Genomic DNA, 20,638 nt, shown 5'->3' on the forward strand with positions numbered 1-20,638 from the left:
CACCTGCCGAGAGGATAACTCGCAGGACCAGTTCGTCCGAGCGGAGACTGGACAATGAGCGGGGACTGCGGTCAGCAGCGGCATTCAGCGAGTGATCCTGGGAGGAGAACGGGAGCAAACAGCCACTCTCTGTGTGCCCAAACATCCCAGTGTCTGCTTCAAAGGGGCGTCTGGTGCCAGTGAATGAAAACAGGGAGGCTCCATGTTCCAAAACATCTGAAAAAACCCAAACACCTGGAAAGAACTGAAACACCTGGAAAACCAACACAAATGGAAAACCAACAAACCTGGAAATGTAACACACCTGGAAAACCAACACAAATGTAAAACCAACAAACCTGGAAATGTAAAACACCTGGAAAACCAACACACTGGGAAAACCAAGACACCTGGAAAAAAACACAACATATAAAAACACTTGGAAACCAATACACCTGGTAACCCAAAACACCAGGGACAAACATGCTTCCTGCTAATCTATAACAACTGACAAGACAACACACCTAGAAAACCAAATCCCATGGAAAACCACGAAAGACAGAAAAACACTGAAAACACTTAAAAACTTAACAACAGGAAAACAAAACATTGAAACTATAGCACTTGGAAAACCATAACACCTAAACCCCATAACAACTGGAAAAGAAAATAGACATAAAAACTGTAACATTTGTAAAACCATATAACAACTGGGGGAAATGAATATACAGGTTGGAATGGGGAACCGCACTGACTGCAGTAACTGATTTATTTTGTGATATAGTGTATTTTCTATGCCTGAGAAATAAGTGCAGAAGCTTAAAAAAACCCTCTACGTTTCTTTATTTCAAAAATTTTGAATTTTGTCCAGGTCTTCACGTGAAAATATAAAACATTAGAGATGTATCAATGGGCTCTGGGCTCTTTACTCTGTGTGTGCACTTTTTCTTGTCTTTTATCAGTCACAGCGGCCTCTAGCGGCTTCCAACTGCACGTCAATGGGAGGGCGTGTGCACCGGCTGACGTCACGCGGCCGTGGCTGTTGGAGGGGGCGTGGCTTTGTTCTGCTGCAGCGGAGAAATATGACATGGGGATGAGCGAGAGAGAGAAAGAGGAGAGAGAGAGAGGAGAGAGAGAGGTAGGAATTAACGGTTCGTCAGAGGTCTGGACTGAAAACGCTACGATGGGGAGCAATGAGTGAAAACAGCACGGTAAGGCACCGACCTGCTTTTAGAAATACACTTCTTTATTTTATTTTCCCACGCACGCACACACACACACACACAGTCACACGCAAACACACACACACACGACAGGCTGATGCATGGCTCAGTGGACAGTGGACACAATAGGCTGCCGCTGCAGACAGGTGCACCTGGCTCTCTCAGCGTGTACGTGCCTCGATGCAATTCAACTTCAGCTTCCGTGCGAAGACCTGTGATTTGGGTCGAAGGCAAAGAAAACATCGAGGCCAAAAATCATCTCATCGACGGTTTCTGGTGAGACGTGCGCTTATATGCTGTAAAACATGGATGTGTTCCAGTATCTGTATGCTTAGTCACAGACCTTTGTGATGTAGTGTATATATATTTAAGATGTGTGGTAGCATCCCCCCCCCCCCCCCCCCCCCCCCCCCCCAAATGTCCCTTTCAGCTTATTGAGGCTGTGGGGGCTGTAGTTCTCTTTACAGATATGGAATATTAATCATCACAGTGTATTTTGGGCCAGATGGCTTCACATGTAGCTGGAGAGGAAATCATGCATGTTTGAGTAAATCTCAGCAGTGTCTCCATCACCTATCTGTTCCTGTTCAAATGTAGGAAGCCTCACAAAAGCCTCTATCTGATTTCATTCTCATAATGCTGGCCTGGTTCACAGTATCTCCCGATTGTGTTTGTGTTGCAAAGGCTCTAATTTTGGACTCCAGCCTTATTTATATCGACATAATAAATCCGTGTTTGTCAGGAATATCAGCTTATATTTGAACTGGTTATAACACCAGTGATGTCTCTCTCGGTTTCTTTTGGGTCTTTTGTTGGTGATTTACATCAAATCAGCTTGTCGGCTGTGTTAACCACACAACTTATTCAGTCCACCTATTGCCCCTGTCTAAAGTCTCTGCTTGGGTCTTTGAGACGGGCAGCCGACAGTTGTCGAGTCTAATTTGGAGAAGGCTCCAATAGACAGGGCAGAGCTACAAAGAAGGGCCCGTGGCTGCCAGGCCCCTGGCATGGCCTGGATGAGCCGAGCCATGCCAGCTCCACAGAGGGCTCCGGTGCAGGAAGGCACTGGGGAGAGGGCACTTGGCTCCTGATCAGTTACCACAGTGAATTCTGTTCCTGTCACTGGTATTTAGCTGCAGAAAAGCAGAGCAGAGATGACGGTTGTTGTTGAACTCAGTTGGGCTTTCATGTCACTGCAGCAGTGTCGCTTTATTGAACTATTTTCAATTGCTGCAAAAGGACAATCCTGTGCAAACATCTGTGCAATTGCAGAGAAATTACGCTCATAGACTTTCATTGAAGAAAAGGGGAGAAAAAAAGATTGAGTAATCGAAACATTTTCAGTTCACATTTGTTCACGTTTTTCCACTGATGCATTACTCAGGGATCTCAAGGAACGATCAAAATAAATCACCCGGATCCCGAAATGCACCTGTGAAGGGGGATTAAATCTCCTATTTCCTTTCGGAGGAATTCCACATCTCCATGCCTGATTCCTCCAAAGTTTAGTCCTTCAGAGGAGACCAAACAAGTCAAGTGCCCCGTGGTAATCACGGCCCAATCACTGCAGGGCTTTGAAGTTGGCCCTGTTCCTCAGACATCTCTACAGGTGGGGAAGCAATGTTAAGTGTTCTGTCTGCAGGCAGAGGGAGGTCAGCTAGAGGCCATGGAGGCAGGCGGAGGGGCTCCTCTCATGCACACATCAAATTAGACGAGGGTGGAGGGGCGACAGGTCACCTTCCCAGAGTCACTGCACTGTGGTGGTCACAGGCATTGAGCAAACCCATTCTCAAATTTGCGTTTGAATGGAAATATGAATCTGCACCTCCAAATCACAGACAAATGTAGTTGTAAACCTTGCACCATAAAGATGTAATAAATCCCTACACCAGTATTCCCTTTCAGACTGCAGCCACAGACAGGCTTTAATACATTGACTGCAGAAACCATCTAACAATGATTTATGGACTTTTTTATAGTAAAGCTGGATTTGACAGTGTTTATCTTCAAGGCTTGAGCTTGTGTTTCTATTTGTCGTATTTTGATATGTGAGTTGCAGGAGTGGAGCAGAGGGGGTCTCCCTGTGGCTTGTGACCATTGTCTTATTTGGATGACTAGACGTTACCTAGGTCATATGTTATAATCTGAACGAGCATTTATAAGGAAACGATGACCTACACACTCACCACAGCTTGCTGATTGGGTCTTTTGATAACGACGTGCCTTAGTTGATTCGTCAGGCTCCTATCACGTGACCCCTTCCGGAGGAAAACAATCATAAATAGCCTCGGCAACCAGTGTAGAACGCAACATGGACATTCAGCTACAGGTTGCAGACCCTGTTGTCTTTGCCAACAGCTGTTGTGCATTTTTCAATGATACAAATGCTTACATGCGGAGGACACAATCTATTATTTGTTTGTATACTCTAACACTAACAACCAAATGCCTGTGTATGTTAGGTGAGTGGTCACGTGATATCCGTTTTCAGGCATGGACCTAGATTAAAATGGATACAGAGCCAAAAAGCTTTTGTGGACAGAGATGGTTTTAGTTAAACGGATGGGTATAGTTCTAGGGAAGGCTGAGGTGGGATAAAGAAGGGGCAACCAGTGTGGCTGACTGTGAGAGGCTGTGACAACTGTCAATCAAGCAGAGACCTGCAACAAAGACCTTTTAATATTGTTTTACTGAAAGGAACGTTTATTAATACAGTTGTCCTAAAGCATACGTCCGTTTTAAGGCTTCAGCGTTGATGCATAAAAGCTGCTGTTGGATTTCAGAGGTTGGTGAAGAACCTCTCGGAGCCCAGTCTGGTCATCCTCATTTCATACCTGAAGATCAGGTTGTATAATTCAGATGCTGAGACAGACACATACCAGTGTAACACACAGCTGAAAACCATTGGATTATAATTTATGTAGGATTTTTTAAATATCACTACGATGTGCTTTGCTTCTCTTGAGCAGCTAAAACTTTAATGTCATGTGAGGATTTTCTCTTGAAAACTATATAATCAGTAATGACTGTGAAACTAGATACTAAAATAACCTCTATGACATACATTCTCTGTATGAATTTTTTTTTCAAAGGGTTTAGCCTGAGCCATGAGGCCAAATAACAATGATAACAATCATCACTTCCCTAAAGCATGCAGCTGTTAAAATACATTGTATCATATAAGATATTATTTTGAATGCACTGGTATGGGATCAGCTCTCGTTATTGACCAAAACACAAAGTCCAGTTTTCGGTATTGGTATTGGGAAGTGAAAATGCTATCGAAACGTCTTTGAATTACTCACAATGAAAATCCACAGATTGTGTGTTGGTTTGTGACAGCCATGGTCTGCATATGTGCACAAATGTGTGTGTCTTCACCTCCTGCACCTGACTGAACGTGTGTTGCTCTGCTCGTCTGATGCTCAGTCTAGACTCAGGCTGGCTGCTTCAGACGCCATTGTGACGTTCTCCCCTCAAGGCCCAGTGGGCACAGCCATCCCCTGTCCGGTCCCCAATCAGCAAGGGAGAAGTTTTTAAATCAAACAGAACTCTGTTGAACAGGATACCCTTGGTGACTCAATTTAGATTCATGCGGGTCCACTGTGTAGGTCATTTTCATTCATTCAGGGAAGGAGGTCAGGCCTCGTCTTCTTTTCAAAACCCAGCTGAGATGGTTGGAAACTTAACTCGATGTAACTCCATTTTGTCTTGCAGTTTATTTTTGTTTCAGGAGATTTTAAAAAGGAAATGCAGCTTAGGCACGTCGTGGAAAAAGGAAGATCAGTAGAGCTGTTCAGCTCGCCTTCTACGTCATTCATTTCCTTGAGTAGAGAAAGTGAATGCTGTGCTGTCTCACACTGTCACTGCACTTTCTTTCATTTTTACTCCACACTTCTCATCAAATATCTCAAGAAAACATGCATTTATGTAATAATGGGAAGTTATTTTGCCCTTTCCATCAACTAGTAATGAATCTATCATTTTTGTTGTCTCCTTTCTGGTGAAATGAAGAAGAGATGTGAGGTGACTTAAGAGGGCCACGAAGTACAGTTGGTTTTGTGGACTATATTTATCTTGTGAAGTTTTGCAGGGAACCTTTTTTCAAGTTGCTCCCTGTTAGCAGTGAAACTGTTGTATACATTTAGTACATTTATTTTAATCACACATTTATGAAGCACTTTTTCCCACAACATTCATCCACAGAGCAAGTGAACATGTTGATGACATTTCTAACAGTCGATAGACACAAAACTGGAAAAAATGAAATGAAAACAAATGTGTCAGGATGGAAGAGAGGTGTCATACATGTAGAAGAAACCAACAAATTAGACAGACAACGACACTTGATAGGTTTTGGTGAAAATATAATTTCCACAGTGCAGTTTATACACTCCCTTCCTGCATGCTCTACTAGATTTTCCTGTTGTTTTGAACGTATCTGGCCCGAGCATCTCCTGCTGCTTTCTTAATATCTGAACGAAAAGATCTGAAAAAAAGTCCCTTCCCAGTTGTGTGGACTTTCTCCAGAGTTCATGTCTGATAATGGGCCTAAAGGTTTCAGTCCTGGTTTATACACGTCATTGGCTGTTGTCACTAGTTGTAACAGCAAGTGCAGTTAAAGGGATAGTGTCCCGAAAAAATGAAATTCCACTCATTATCTACTCACCACTATGCTGATGGAGGACTGGGTGAAGTGTTTGATTCCACATAACAATTTAGAAGTCTCAGGGGTAAACAGTGCTGCAGCCAAAGTTACCCCTTCTTCAGACGTAATAAACAACAGAGACAAAAAACAACATGCCTCTATACTGCTCGTGTGGTGTCATCCAAGTGTCTGCATGCCCCGGTATTCATATTCAATTCGAACGGCATCATTTACACCATGTTTTAAGCCTAAAGTTCCACTACCGGAAGTATCATTTTTCAGTGAACCATCCCTTTAAGCACAGAAAGGTCTCCGAAGTCTGCAAACAGCTGAAGTAGCTACTGGAACTCCAGCCCTTACATTAAAAGCACCACAATGAGATTTAGAGCATCCATCCATCCATGATCTACAGGTATAGTGCTCATCCTTTGATGATCGTAGGGGAGCTGGATACAATCCCAGCTGACATTGGGTGAGAGATGGGGTACACCCTAGACATGTCGCCAGCCCAACACAGGGCTGACATACAGAGACAAGCAACCTTTCACACTCGCATTAACATCTGTGGGTACGGACTGTCCAGATTTATGCTATTGTAAATGTTTGATTTGAGGAAAATCTATTTCTGTAAAAATGGAAATCAGATCACAGACTGTACGGGGAAACATCCCTGTTGGTTGTAAAACACATTCCGATCGTGGAAATCCTTTGAACGATGAAGGGGAAACATTTTGCATGCTCGCATCATCAGTCACCACAACATAATCTGTCAGATGTCAGTTACTGTCTGGGTATGACACATCTCTCCTCCACATTGCACCCCCGCCCACTGAATGCCCTCCTTGTGGGTGCACTTAAACCAAGCTTGGAGAACATGCATCCAGCAAAGTTACTTAGAGTGAGGATTTTTGGTTTTCCGAGAGGCCGATGCAAAAGTTTGTGTGGGATACCTTTGTGGATTTTAGCTCCATTACCTTCTGAAATATGTTGGTTGTTTTAGGGCTTCAAAATCAATGGTAGGCGGCATGGTGGTGCAGTCTTAAGCACTATTGCCTCACAGCAAGTAGGTTCTTGATTTTAATAACAGTTTGGTCGGGGTCTTTCTGTCTGTGTAGGTTTTCTGCAGGTACTCCGGCTTCCACCCACAGTCCAAAAACTTGCAGATTGGGGTTAGGTCAATTCAAGACTTTACATTAACCGTAGGTGTGAATGCTATATGCTGTGGACCTGTCCAGGGTGTACCCAACCTCTCACCTCATGTCACTAGGTTTGGCTTCAGCTCCCCCTCCACCCTCAGAGGATAAAGGGTATAGATAATGGATGGATGGGAAATCCATTGTGGCTATAGGTAATGGGAATAAAAGACGCAGGCATCAAATTCCTAGTTAGCATGAGCTCCACATCTAACGTTAGCTTGTTGCTGCTCCTTCCGCAAAAGTGACCACAGTGAAATGCAGGAAGCGCTTGGAGTCTGGGTTGGAGTTTGTGGTTGTCCATCCGTCCGTCTCTCCGTCCCCTTCTTGTGATTGCGATATATTGGGAACACATAGTTTTATGTCATGTGGCACAAACATTAATTTGGACTCAAGGAGGAACTGATTGTAATTTAGAGGTCAAAGGTCAGAGGTCAGCTTCATTGAGGTCCTTATGCATTCATTATGTTCTGAGAAAACACTCTTGAGGCCATTTTTCAATGGCAATGCGCCTCAGGATCAGGAGCGACCGCAGTAAACATTCACATGTTGAGCACTCGATCATGAAATAGTCATGTGACAGATACAGTTGGGAGACAATAAAATAGGTTTATTGTGTGCAAAATGTATTCAAATATACATCTTGCCCTAACTTTAAATAGAATAATGTTTTTATTGATTTTTTTTTTTCCTTAGCAAAGTAGTGGGCAGGTGTGTGGGAGGGCATTGCAGCTCCATCACTAGCAACTGAGGATTGTTTTCGCAGAACATTATGCAGTGTTTCCCATTAATTATCTATAATGTGGCGGCCTGTCATATTCGTGTTTGTTCGACCTCAGTTTCATAATAAACCAACATTTTTTTTACACTTCTCATCATAACATTAGAGATCTAAAACTTGTGGGCACCGCTATTTGCCTTATGCTCACACATGCTGTCGTTTTTTTACCACGAGCTACTGCATGCTCACGCTATGGTCCCTACCCATAACATTTTTATTGTCCACGCAGTCAGACCTCATTGTTGCAGCCGCAGTTGTGGCATGCAATGCAGTTCTTTTTTATCATCCGAGAACTTATCTTTCACTCGTACGTTTGTGGAGCTGTCATTCGGAATCTGTCGGGCGTGAAAGTGACCTTCGTGCATGTGCACCCCTGTTACCACTATAGATTGAATAAATTCTGTGGGAAACGCTGTCATGATGTCTCAATGGGGCTGACCACCGACCAACAAAAAGGATTTTATTGGTCAGTGTCATACCTGCCATTCTGATGGACAGGAGTTGCTCAAGTGCATTGAAGCAGCCTGAGCATAGGGGATAAGGACTCAAACTGAATCGCAGGACATTTGTCCAAGCAGCTGGATATGTGAGAGCAGAAAAACAATGTTGAGCAGGAGCAGAGCATATTTGCACGCGAGTGGCTGCTGTTTAGAAGAGAGGGCAGCGTTTTGAGGGATGGCACTGCGAAATGTGAGCGTGAAATGAAGAAATAATGCTCTCAAAATGAAAAGCCAGGCTGTTGAATAACAATAGGAGAGAAACTCCATAATATTGCTTTCTCCACCTACTTGAATGTACACACACACACACACACACACACAAACATGCAAGCACCCACACACAGAATCGATCCATCAGTGGTGCCATGCTGGACGATACAGGTAGTTTAGGACATTCTGAATGTTCTGTGACTAAAGCAGAGTTTCACCTTAATACAATTATTTCTTTACATTTCGGATGCTTGTTCAAAGCAGCCACTGGGAGAAATCTTGCTGACATGACACTGTGCACTGCTTTACTCTAAATGCTATTGTCCTGTACTTTTTCTGGATAGCAAAATGAAATAATCAGGTTGACAAGAGCACAAGTACTGCTTAGCCGCTAAGCTCACCAAGATGTGGTTGTGAGTGTGTGTGTGTGTGTGTGTGTGTGAGTGTGTGTGTGTGTGTGTCTGTGTATTTCATCTCTGAGAGAAGACATTATAACCTTCTATGCTATCAGGCTAGGATGTTGATTTAAATGTTTCTGCATCGATTCATAAAATCCTGAGATCAGTCTTTCATCGTACACCTTTCACAGTCTATGGCCTTTACCTGTGGATTCATTAAGCTTTTACTGCAGTGGTATCAGATCGGCGCTCTTTAACTGTTGGTCTGTCGTGGTCGTCCTTCTTGCACAATGAGATCTGGCCTCGCAAGGGACATAAAACAGAACTGGAGCAGCGGCGGCAGCGGCACACATCTGGATGGGTTTTGTATTTTAAAAATACGAAGACAGCGAAGAGGTGGACAAAAAACGTTATTGTCAGTAACATCTGTTAATGTGCAAGGATATAGACCTTTACAGCGTTATTGAAAATGATGGCCTCTGAATCCTCAGTAACAAACCAGAACTACACTGTTAAAGTGGCATGCATACATTTCAGTTAAGTGGTAATCTCAAACAAGTGAAACATGACGTCACTTACACACAGTTTCTCTTCTGATACACGCAGTAATCGTTTTGTGTGTATCCAAAACAGTGTTGTGCAAGACGTAAAATCAGTGGATGCACATTGTGTGTTTGTCACTTGAGAGGACACCCTCCCTCAGCACAAACTCACATAGGAAACACCAGCTGGCTTCAGCTAGTTGCTGTGCTAATCTCACGTGGGATCAGAACATACAGATTCAGAAAACAAGCAGTTCCCTATGTCTCTTCTATTCTTACACTCGCTTTTAATATACCTATGGCTGCAAAGGATGTATTCACAGTTTTCACTCTCTATAGCATCAGCTTCAAACCAACAGAAAGTCAGGAACCCTCTGCTTTGGTAAGGCCTCAGTCTGCGGTCACAGCTGACAGCTTGTGGCACTCTGCCGAAAGGGCCCAGTCGGGAAAAGGGGCATTGCCCGCTGTGGTAGGGGGCTGGAGGGATTGACATTTTAAGGGGTTATGATCTTCTTCTGTGCCCTTCAGCAACCCGCTCTTTGTTTGGGTGCATGCTGCAAACACAGATGAGCTGTGTCTGCGGATCTGTTTGAACCAGAGGTTTGACTCGACAGTCAGATCAGACAGGAACCGTTACTTTGCTAAAATAATGTATTACTTGTTGTGAAAACACGTTTTTTAGAGGTGATAACTTTCCTGTCATTTCTAACTAATGACTGTGTCTGTAAATAATTGAAACCACAGGTAAAGCAGTAAAAGTTATGGCTCTGTTGGTAAATTAACATTATTGCTGATTCATGTGGTTCATAGGCTGGACTTTTTCACTTTTTTAATAGAGACGGTTTATGTTTTATTTGTGGCTTTTCTTATTCCTCTAGTGTGTTATTAAGTCTGCAAAGATTACCAGCCCAAAGTCTGTGGTAAAGGGAGCTCATCTCTCCCACACAAAACCCTGTTCCTGAAGCTCCCCAAACCCCTTGTCAGCAGTCTGGACCTTACTTCCGTACATTTGCATAATGCACGCCTAGCAGCTAGTCTGACACGCCTCCGGACAAAGCTAGGTGAAGTAAGATAGAGGCTGACGCAGTTGGCCAATCACAACAGAGTGGGCCAGCTGGCCAATCATAGGAGAATGGGCATTATCGGGAGGGTGGGGGGGCTTAAAGAGACAGAATCTAACCATTTCAGATGGAGTCTGAAAAGAGGAGCTGCTGCAATTGCCTGTATGAGGTTAGTGATTGTTTTCGGAACATTTTCAAATTAAAATGATTGACCTATATATGTCTCCTTAAACTAAAATGGAAAGTTTTCTTGAAACAGCAGTGTCTCTCAGATACACAGGCTGCTTGTGCCTTCCACTGCAGCGTTTATCAAAGTTTACCTCAAATATTAATGTGATGATGCATTTAGAGCAAATTGACAACAACCCTCCACTCCGTGCACTGCTGTGCTGGCAGTGTGCAGTGCAGCAATGAGATGTAAAGTGACATTAATGCCTCCAGCAGCATCTTTCCCACAGCATGTGGAAGGCTGCTGCACAGAAGCTGGGCTTCTTTTAAGTTTAGCGGAGAATAAGAGAGTCAAAGAAAAAGTATGTGAGTGTTTGTGCACAGCTTTATTACAGATGCTGTCTAGAGGTCAAGACTTCTGAGTATTACACTGGCTCTCTTGCGTTAGCCAGGAGTGGTTGGTGTATCAGTGATATGCAACCTAGTCACTCCTTCCAACTTGTTTACTTTCTCGCAGTCGATCTCTCCATTTTCTCGTTTCTTAAGTGGGACCCTGCGTTTGATTTTTCACACCAAGTAAATTCCTTTCTGTGGGCTCTGAAGTCAGGGAACGTCTCACTGGTGAGTAGAGCATAATGGAGGGAGTCTCTACACTCCAAGATGGTTATTGGAGACAGACAGACAGACAGAGATGGAGCTCTCAAAAATCCAAATGGCTGAACTTGATGACCCTGAAGAGCCCCAGCATGAACATGTTGCCCCAGGCACTGATTGAAACACGTCGCTGCCGATCATATTGTCTAGCATCTGGTTACTGCATGCAAACGATTGCTGCCACATGTAACTAGTGATGCACGTACACAATCACCATAAATACAAGCTTACCGTTGTGGCTGCAGGAGGAGGAGGAGGAGGAGGAGGAGGAGGAAGGACAAAGATTGAGGTTGGCTGACTGATATGAAACCTGAATAGCAAGTGGTACGTCAACTCTCCACACAAATTCTCTGATTGAATCTTGTGCTCTCAAGCAGGGACTTTGAAATAGTGGAAGTGCTTAGTGTGTAGTTTGCTGAGACATTATGATATCCCATTACATGAATTTACCATGCCAGTTAAGTGTGCTGTGTGATGAAGCATGCTAATGGATTGTGTTGATTATTCACTACTGATGCAAGGTGGAAAGGAAAAATCAGTCTGACTGGAATTGTGCTCATTTCTTTTGTAACGTGCAATTACCCTAAAAGTCTAATATATTATTTAATAGTGTTTTCCATTGTTTCTGCCTTTATTCATTGGACTACCTCAACTAGTGCAGTGGTTGTTGTAAACAAGCCTGTTTGGAATGGGCTGTTGTCTTGTCCTGCATTATTGCTCCGGAGCTACTTCAGAATTGTCACTTTTTTATTGTTTGTGTGCACAGCTCTTTATAAACAGTCCATGGTGCAGAGTGAAGTTCGATAGCTTTTCATGAGTTCATCCCTCCTGGTCAAGCTTTTTAATCAAATGAAATTGAATCTGCTTTATTACTGTTCACATTTGTGGTTTGCATATAAGCTTGATTTATGTAACTGGTGTTCTTTTTTCATACACTGCATGTCAGCTTTTTCAGAGTCTGTTAAACAGCTGACACAATCTTCAGATCTCTAATAAAAGCTCTCTTACTCCACTCGGTGTAGAGCACAGCTGCCGCAAAAACGAATCGTGTGCTTTCACTTTGAAAATGAATTGCAACGAGGAGGAAGTGATTTTATGAATTTTGTTGACATGCCGGAGATCAGCACCAGCGACTCCCATGAATGTCTGTGTCAGTCCGACATGGTGAGTATAAGAATTCAAATTATTGAAATGATCTGGCGGGACAGATATTAAGGGCTACTGGCTGCCAGTTGCCAACCAGCTAGTTGTTTATCTCCGGACATTGAAGAAGACATGTTCAACTCGGTTCACAGACTGACACACTACCCCGCTCCCCCCCTCTGACTGCTACACAGCGCCGGCCGCTTGTTTATTCAAATCTTTATTAATATTGAAGGTATCTAATGTTCAAATCAAACGGAATTTGACACTGAACTTCCTCAGGCATTTTTAAATATGCCAAGTGTCAATTTGGTGAACGGTTTGCGAGATATGTGGGAAAGACTGACAGACGGATGGTTGTGGAATTAGTAGGTTGATAATAGCTGTGCATCAACGCCGTTCAGAAACTGTTGTGTGGTTTTAGTGTTTCCATTAAATTAGCAGCGCTGCTTCTATTGTTGTAGGAAAAAACAGGCAGTTTTTTTACCCTCTGGCCATAACTGAGAGAGTGGGTTGACATTTTGCTGTACACAGGCATGTGAATAAGTTCTGGATAATAATGAATCACATCTTTTATTAGCTGTCTTCAGTGTTTTGGCAGTCCTTGGTAGAAGCACTCGCTCTGCTAGCTGTGAGATTGGTAAATACACCAAGGGCACACTGAATGGGGTGGAGAGCTTTTTACACACACACACACACACTCACACACACACTGACACACACACACACACACACACACACATGCATGTTTATGTTCTCACACATTTCATACAGGATGTTGAGCCTAGCACTTTCAGGCTGATGGTGCTTGGCCCCTCCAACTGCAGCTCAGCTCACACACTGGCAGTGAAGCCCCATTTGACCCCATTTGTTGAGATTTTAGTCCATGCTCGGGTTGAAGAATCCAAAATATTCTGTCCAACGCAGGAAGGATCAGGACTCTTTGAGGTTTCAGGAACTTCATTTGTGTTTAACCACAAGCCTGCATCGTATGTCCATCCCTTGCAGAACAAGTCTTTTGCCACTATTTTGTAAACCGGGCTCAGGTTTCAGGTCGCAGACGTCCTGTTGACACTTTGGATTGTTGCCACCTGCTCCACTGGAGCTCTGAAGAGAGTTAGTCCTCAAAAAGCAGGATGCATTGAATCATTCAATGAGATTAGCGATCTTATTCAAATATTTAGTCAAGCCTGAACAATTTATCAGCCAATCTGAGCCACAGATAACATTATCTGCATTTATGCTTGCTGACATGCACCAATATGAAAGTTTTATTTTACAGAATAAACAATGCAGAAAATATATGCATTTAGTTTCTACCTCCACTGGGGAAATTTTGTTTTGTTTATTTGTTATCAGGATTTGGTAAAAACTAGAGAACAGTTTTGTTTTTCCATGAAATTTTGTGAAGGAGTAGGACATCACCCAAGTGAGAAATCATTCGATTTTGGTGCCGGTTTGGATCAGGCTGCTGATCCAAGATGTTTTAATTCACTTCATAGTCAGAGTTTGTTTTTTAACCTTTCCCTTGATTTCTAAGAGAATAGTTTCTGGATCTTGATGAAATTTTCTTCCAGGATTAGGGGACTGAAATGTATGAGTGTTTGATGCAGAGCCAAATAAAAATCCAGAGCTCATGAATTTAAACGTTGTTTCATAAAGGGTACTGTACTGAGTGCTGTTCTAGATATGTATGTCATTTACAAGATACAAGATACATTTATTGTCCCATACACATGCACACACACACTCGGGTGTGCAAGGGGGGAAATTTGTTTTCTGCTATGACCCATCTGGTGTACACAGGAGGACACACAGAGCAGTGGGCAGCCATGCACGGTGCCCCGGGGAGCAAGGTGCCTTGCTCAGGGGCACATACACAGTGGGTTGGGGTAGGTACTTTGACAGTGTGGCACAGATCGAGGTGTTGTCCATCCAGGTATGTTGCTTTTGTTGTCACTCCGTGGATTAGAACCAGAGACCACCGTTGGATTTCCTGCCCACAGCCCAACTTTCTGCCACTAGTCCACCATCTCTCCCTTTCCATCTATAGTTATTTATAATTAAGTTGATGGTTAAATTGTAAAATATCAAACTTCAATATCATTTCTTAAGCGTTGGATGACAACATCTTCACTACCATTTTTTTTAAACATCTGCAATGGCTGATATATCAGTATTGGTAAAATGGCGGATGTGGCCCCAAAAAACATGAAATGCCTCCATACTGCTCCTGTCCATAAGCACCGCCATTAAAATTGTCGCTTAAAACATGTTTTAACCTTTCAGTTTTTGGTGAGTTATGTTTTCATCATACAAATACGATTAGATACTATGAAGATAAGCAGATGTGTTCATGAACAACAAATTGGCTAAATCAAATTGGCCCATCAAAGATAAAGCCTGGCCTCCTCTCCTCCTCTCCTCCTCTCCTCCTCTCCTCCTCTCCTCCTCTCCTCCTCTCCTCACCTCCCATCCACTCCTCTCCTCCTGGCAGGAGGTGGGTTGGAGGCTGACACCAGATGTTCTGCCACTGGCAGATTCAGCAGCTGCTCGCACAGTGTGACATCCAGTCTTTATAAAAAGTTACAATTCGTCCGCCATCATCAGACTAATACATTTTACACTGTGTCAAGTCAAGATGGTCTTGCAGCGGGGGAGCGGCGTGATCAGACACCTTTATCGTGACAGGGTTTACTTTGTATTCAGTAAGAGATTGTCTCCCTTACCCTCATCATCACATTGGGTACGGGCGGTGGACCAGGACCACGGCTTGTGGTGGGTCCTGGTGGGCGGCGGTGGACGGTGACTGAGGACTGGAGTGGCGTCTGGTCTGGATCGTGGATCGTGGTCCTGCTGGTTGCTGACCATGGACTGTGATGCAGCAGGACTGCTTGGCATGCCATGTTGGGGTTATCCTTCGGGATGTTTACCCTCATCAATGTTGCTAAAAACTTTAATCTTGATGATGTTTTCCTGCACGTGGCATCTATTGCACTTCTGTCCGTCCTGGGAGAGGGATCCTTCACATGTGGCTCTCTCTGAGGTTTCTATGTATTTTTACCCTGTTAAAAGGGTCATTAGTAGTTTTTCCTTACTCTTGCTGAGGGTTAAGGACAGAGGATGTCACACCCTGTTAAAGCCCTATGAGACGAATTGTAATTTGTGAATATGGGCTATACAAATAACATTTGATTGATTGATTGATTGATTGATTGATTAATACTTCAGTAACAGTTTTCCCAAACTGTATCCCTTTTATTGTTTTCACCAAAAGCCAAAATACAACCAGGTATTGAAAGCTTTTAACTCCAGATGTATATGATACTCTATAGGATTTACTTCATGACCATTCTCCAGCTGTGGGGGAGCTGCAGTCCAAAGAGTAGAGTGAAAGTGTTTGTACAGTATATTCACCTCCCACCTGCTTGCCGTGTATAGCGGCCTCGCATGTGGGCGATCACCGCTCACTATGGAGACAATTATCTCTGCTATAACTCATCCTATTACGGTCCAACTGCTCCATACGTACGTTCACATCATGGAAATACAGCCTGTGGCACATTTGCGTGGAGAAGAGATTCTGTATTAAATGACAAATAAGCATCTGTCTGTGAGGAAGAAACTGTGCATCATTCTTCCTGTGTTTGTATGCGTGGCGCTCTGAAATGTCAAGGAGTCGAATCCCTCATCAAGCTTTATCGAGTCACACTTTTTAATCAGCCAACTGGTTTACAACTTGCCGTTTAAAGTAGTGACACTTCTAACTATGCTTAAGAGAAAATAAGAGTAGTGGGCGTGGAGCTGCTGGGAAGTATTACTATGCATAGTGTGTAGGGGTGATTTTGTATTGAATTGTAGTTTGTTTTGAGCTGCTGTATTTTGAAGCTGGATTAATTGTTCCACAGGTTCAGAAGAGATACTGTATTTTAAATTAAAAAAGGGAAATTAGATTTAAACATCTAAAAAGCCTCATCTGAAGAATTCACTAAGGTCAGTTTATTGTCCTGTGATATAAAGTTTACATAGAGGATGAGATGTTGAATGTTTAACTAACTAACTGCATTTTTAATGTGACTTTCTATTGGTCAATAAATAAATCATTTGCATTTCACCACTCAGTGGGTTAGACCCAGCACCTCCCCATTCCTCGGGCAGAGGAAATTATGTTTTCATTTCTGATTGTCTGTTTGTCTGGCTTATATCAGGATTACGCTTTGAAACTTAGTGAGGGAGGGACATTGGCAAAGGAAGAACCCATTGAATTTGGCGTTGATCCAGACAAAGGTTTTTATCGAAATTTGTACTAATTTACCAGAGAATAGTTCATGAAATATCATTTATGGTTTTGATCTCTATACGTCTTGGACTTGTTGGCCTGATTTGCTCTATAGTGCCATTTGAATCCTTCTCCTCGCATCCAGGTTGTATCGGCTGTCTGTGAAAACCAACATGTATTTGAGTTGACAGATATTAAGCAGGTATTTTATTGACATCAAATCTGATGCTAAAGGCTGCATCTGAAGGTAAAATGAATAGCTATTAAATTAACTCACAATTTGAAGACTCTTTAATTTAACATGCAATCTAAGACTTTGGGATTTCATGATGCAGTGTTTTGAACCAGCACTGTTTTGGGTGCCCCGCGGGCAGAGCGCTCGCGGGTCAGTGGGTCAGAAGAGATAAACAATGTAGTGTGTGTGTGTGTGTGTGTGTGTGTGTGTGTGTGTGTGTGTGTGTGTGTGTGTGTGTGTGTGTGTGTGTGTGTGTGTGTGTGTGTGTGTGTGTGTGTGTGTGTGTGTGTGTGTGTGTGTGTGTTTGTTCATAAGGACATTAGAGAACTTTACTCTGTTGTGTTACTGTCTGCAACTGAGACCGGTAATTACAATATTATAAGAGACAAGGGTGGACTAACTTTGTTACTTCTGCTTGATCATTTTTCACACATGTAATCTGACTTAGATAAGCAATTTAAGATTAACCTGCTTATTGGTAGTGTGATAAAAGTTGGAAGATCAGAGCCTTTCACAGACAAATTGAAATCAGCATTTATTTTTTGCCGTTATGAAGCGGTTTATTTTACAGAATAAAAAATGCAAAAATGCCCCTTTTGCTGTCGGACATTGTGTTTGTCCGTAACAAACTTTCATTATTCTGATCATTTATTCAGATATTTGCGTTGATCACTACAATTTTCACAAAGATGTTCAAATGCAGAAAAAAGTTGCAATTATCTTTACATCTGATGTGGAATAATCATTCATGTTTATGTTGCTGTAAGAGATAATGTACAAATAAACAGAGGACACATACAGTATATGAACCTTTTAACGCTCCATGTGAATAATGCATGACTGAGGGATACTTCAGCCCCACTTAGGGGGAGGGGGGGGGACTCCTACTGCTCAGCACTTGCCAGTCTTCTACTGAAGGTGTGCTGCGATCCAGCGGAGGATGGCAGAATATCCACAGAACTTTCATTGTAGCTGCTTTCACACATACAAACAGAATCACATCTGTGCCTGCTGCGTCATGCAGGATCATCCACGAACACAACAACCCACCGGTGACCTTCTTTGCCTTCTCCCCGCATCAGCATGTTAGCGTTTCATTACGTAAAAGCACAGATCGTGAGGCTAGCGCTGCACTTTTTTTTTTTACCATTTTGGTGGTGGTGTCACATTCACACCTGCGTCTTTAGTGTGATAACATGGAAATGTAAGTGTAGGCAGGGTCTTAGGGAAGAAGGCAGTTCTTTAAAATGATGATACTACATAAACTCTAGGTTATTTTGGAAAGTAGTGCAGTGCCCGTTCTAAACCTGCTGGTTTATTCTTTGGCTGCTTGCTTGACCTGTGTTATTGCTCTGGAGCTACTTCAGAATAATTGTCATTAGTGAGTCCTCCTCAAACAGTTCAACTATGTACTGTCGCTTTTTATTGTTTCTGAGCTGGACGTCATGTGCAGCATCATCCTACCAGGTTTATCTGTGATGAAGATTTTATAGTCAATGTTTTTTTATAAATTAAACTGAATTGACTTTCTGACTCTTCACATGTGTGCCTTATATATAAGTTTAACTGATTAAAATGTTATTTCAGAATTATCGTTAGATATATCTTAGAAGAAATGATGCAGCTTCCCTGTGACCATACACAAGCTGACAGGTGTCGTTACACACATCACACTGACACCTTTCATTAAAAAAGATGGAAACTTAGGAAATTAATCTATGATCTTCAGTCAGTCACATCATAATGAACTGTCAGCTGACAAACTGGCCTCTGAGTGACACATAATGAAAGAAATGGCATTTTGGATTAGCGTATGAACACTGATGCAGGCGCGTGTACGTTTGTGTGTTTCACAGCAGCTTTTAACTGAATCGCCCAATCAGGACAAAGGGCCGTAACCTTGTGTTTCAGGATGATAACTTTCTGTGCCTCTCTCTGTGTTTCAGGGTCCTCTGCCTCCCCAGGGTCTTCCTCTGCACTGTTGCCTCTGAAGCCATGGACTAGAGCTGTGTCTGGTCCTGACAGTCCGAAGGCTATCAGATGGCTCCTCAAACACACTCAGCGAAAATACAGAAAGTAGGTTTGACACAGAAAAATGTTCAATTGCCACCATCTGCTGCACATTTTCACAGTTTGAGGCTGGATGAATGAATCCCGTTGTCGAGCACTGCTTGTGTAGTCGGAGCCTGATTTACTCCATTGTCGCCCCCAAAAAAACACAATCAAAACACATAAATCAGCAACACTGGGTAATGTCTTCATTCACCATGCTCATGGGCACTGTAGTTTATTTCAGCTCAACCCTGTAACACCCTCCTGTGAGTATTCAGATGTTCTGCATCAATAAAAGAATCAATACTACAGTGTAAAATGACTCTATTATAAGTATTAGATTCGAAATATAGTAGAAGAAAATAAGAAAAGCACAAGTATTATCAGCAAAATGTACTTAAAGTTTCATACATACATCATATTTGTTATTGCAGAGAAAAGCCATAAACAAAATCCTATTATTATTGATTATTGATATTGATGCTGTCTGGGGCTGAGGGTAGGTGAGACCGAAACTTTGAATAGAACTGTTGGCATCAGTGGAATCACTTCAATACGTCAGCCTTGTCCTTGAAAGAAGTTTGTTTTCCAGTTAACTGGAATCGCCTGATACGTGCATGTGACAAATATGCTAATTGTGATTCTGAGTAACAGGAAGCCGGACAGTTTCAGCTTCCTCTGGCCCACATGGTTTTCTGTCAGATAGACAAACATGCATTAGTGTGTTTCTGAGTCGGAATTACCTCCCACAGGGACGGCCATCTGAACTGAAGGCTGTTCATGAGGGAAAATACAAGGTCATGGCTTACGCTATTTCTCTTACATGCTCCACACCACTGGACTCAAAGCTTTTTGCCCTGCAAAGCAATATTGTGATTCTCACTTGCGGTCTATTATTCTGTGTTAGGGACGGAGTTGAGTGTCTAACCCTAACCCTCTGCACATGTTGTCTGTTTGTTGCTGATAGAAGGCTAATACCTCACAGAGCCACCTTCCTGTTTGTTTGCCTTGTGGTGATGCTCGTTGCAGATCTTTTTCTAAAATTATAAAAGTGACTTGCAGTATGAGTTAGCCGTAGCGAACGAAGATCGGCTGCTGGACTCAGTCTGCAGGACTCTGAAGCTGCCACTGCTGATCAAAAAGAGCAGATGGCCTTTTTATTCAAAGTCACGTGAAGCTCGACTCACTATACAGAACCCCGAACTACAGAATCAGTGTAGCCATTGTCGTGAATGCACTGTTGTGGTGATCAACAAGGTCACATACGCTGATGAGTCCCAGAAGTCCCTGCTGCAGAGCGGTGGACACCCTGTTTAATTTGATCCATATTGACTGGATCAAGTTTACAAATCGCACCAAATGTACACTGCACTTTCTTGGGCCCTGAACAATACACATGCACGGGTGTGAGGATGATAAGATGGACGGTTCTGTGGCCAGACAGACAGACAGGGATCTTCAGATTACATTCTCCTTTTGATATTAAAAGTGTCGATATCCAAATAGAGAGACAAGTCAGAAGCAAGAGTTCCACTGTGGTTCCCCTTTAATCTGATAACTTCCTATATTATC

The 20,638-nt window shown here is 42.8% G+C and overlaps 1 protein-coding gene across 2 annotated transcripts in view; it reads left to right on the forward strand.

Annotated features, from left to right (window-relative positions):
• Window positions 1-1,052: 1,052 nt before the first annotated feature.
• The window catches only part of otud7a (OTU deubiquitinase 7A), a 40,751-nt gene continuing 21,165 nt past the window's right edge, over window positions 1,053-20,638 (forward strand). Inside the window, exons 1-2 of one of the 2 annotated variants that reach the window (XM_053427625.1) lie at window positions 1,053-1,190; window positions 18,961-19,090. The gene's annotated coding sequence lies outside the window, so the exon portion shown is untranslated. Of the gene's footprint in view, window positions 1,191-12,392; window positions 12,522-18,960; window positions 19,091-20,638 lie in introns of those variants that run through there. The other variant, XM_053427626.1, reaches the window with a different exon arrangement.

This window comes from Pleuronectes platessa, chromosome 7 (assembly GCF_947347685.1).
Source record: "Pleuronectes platessa chromosome 7, fPlePla1.1, whole genome shotgun sequence".
Lineage (NCBI taxonomy): Eukaryota > Metazoa > Chordata > Actinopteri > Pleuronectiformes > Pleuronectidae > Pleuronectes > Pleuronectes platessa.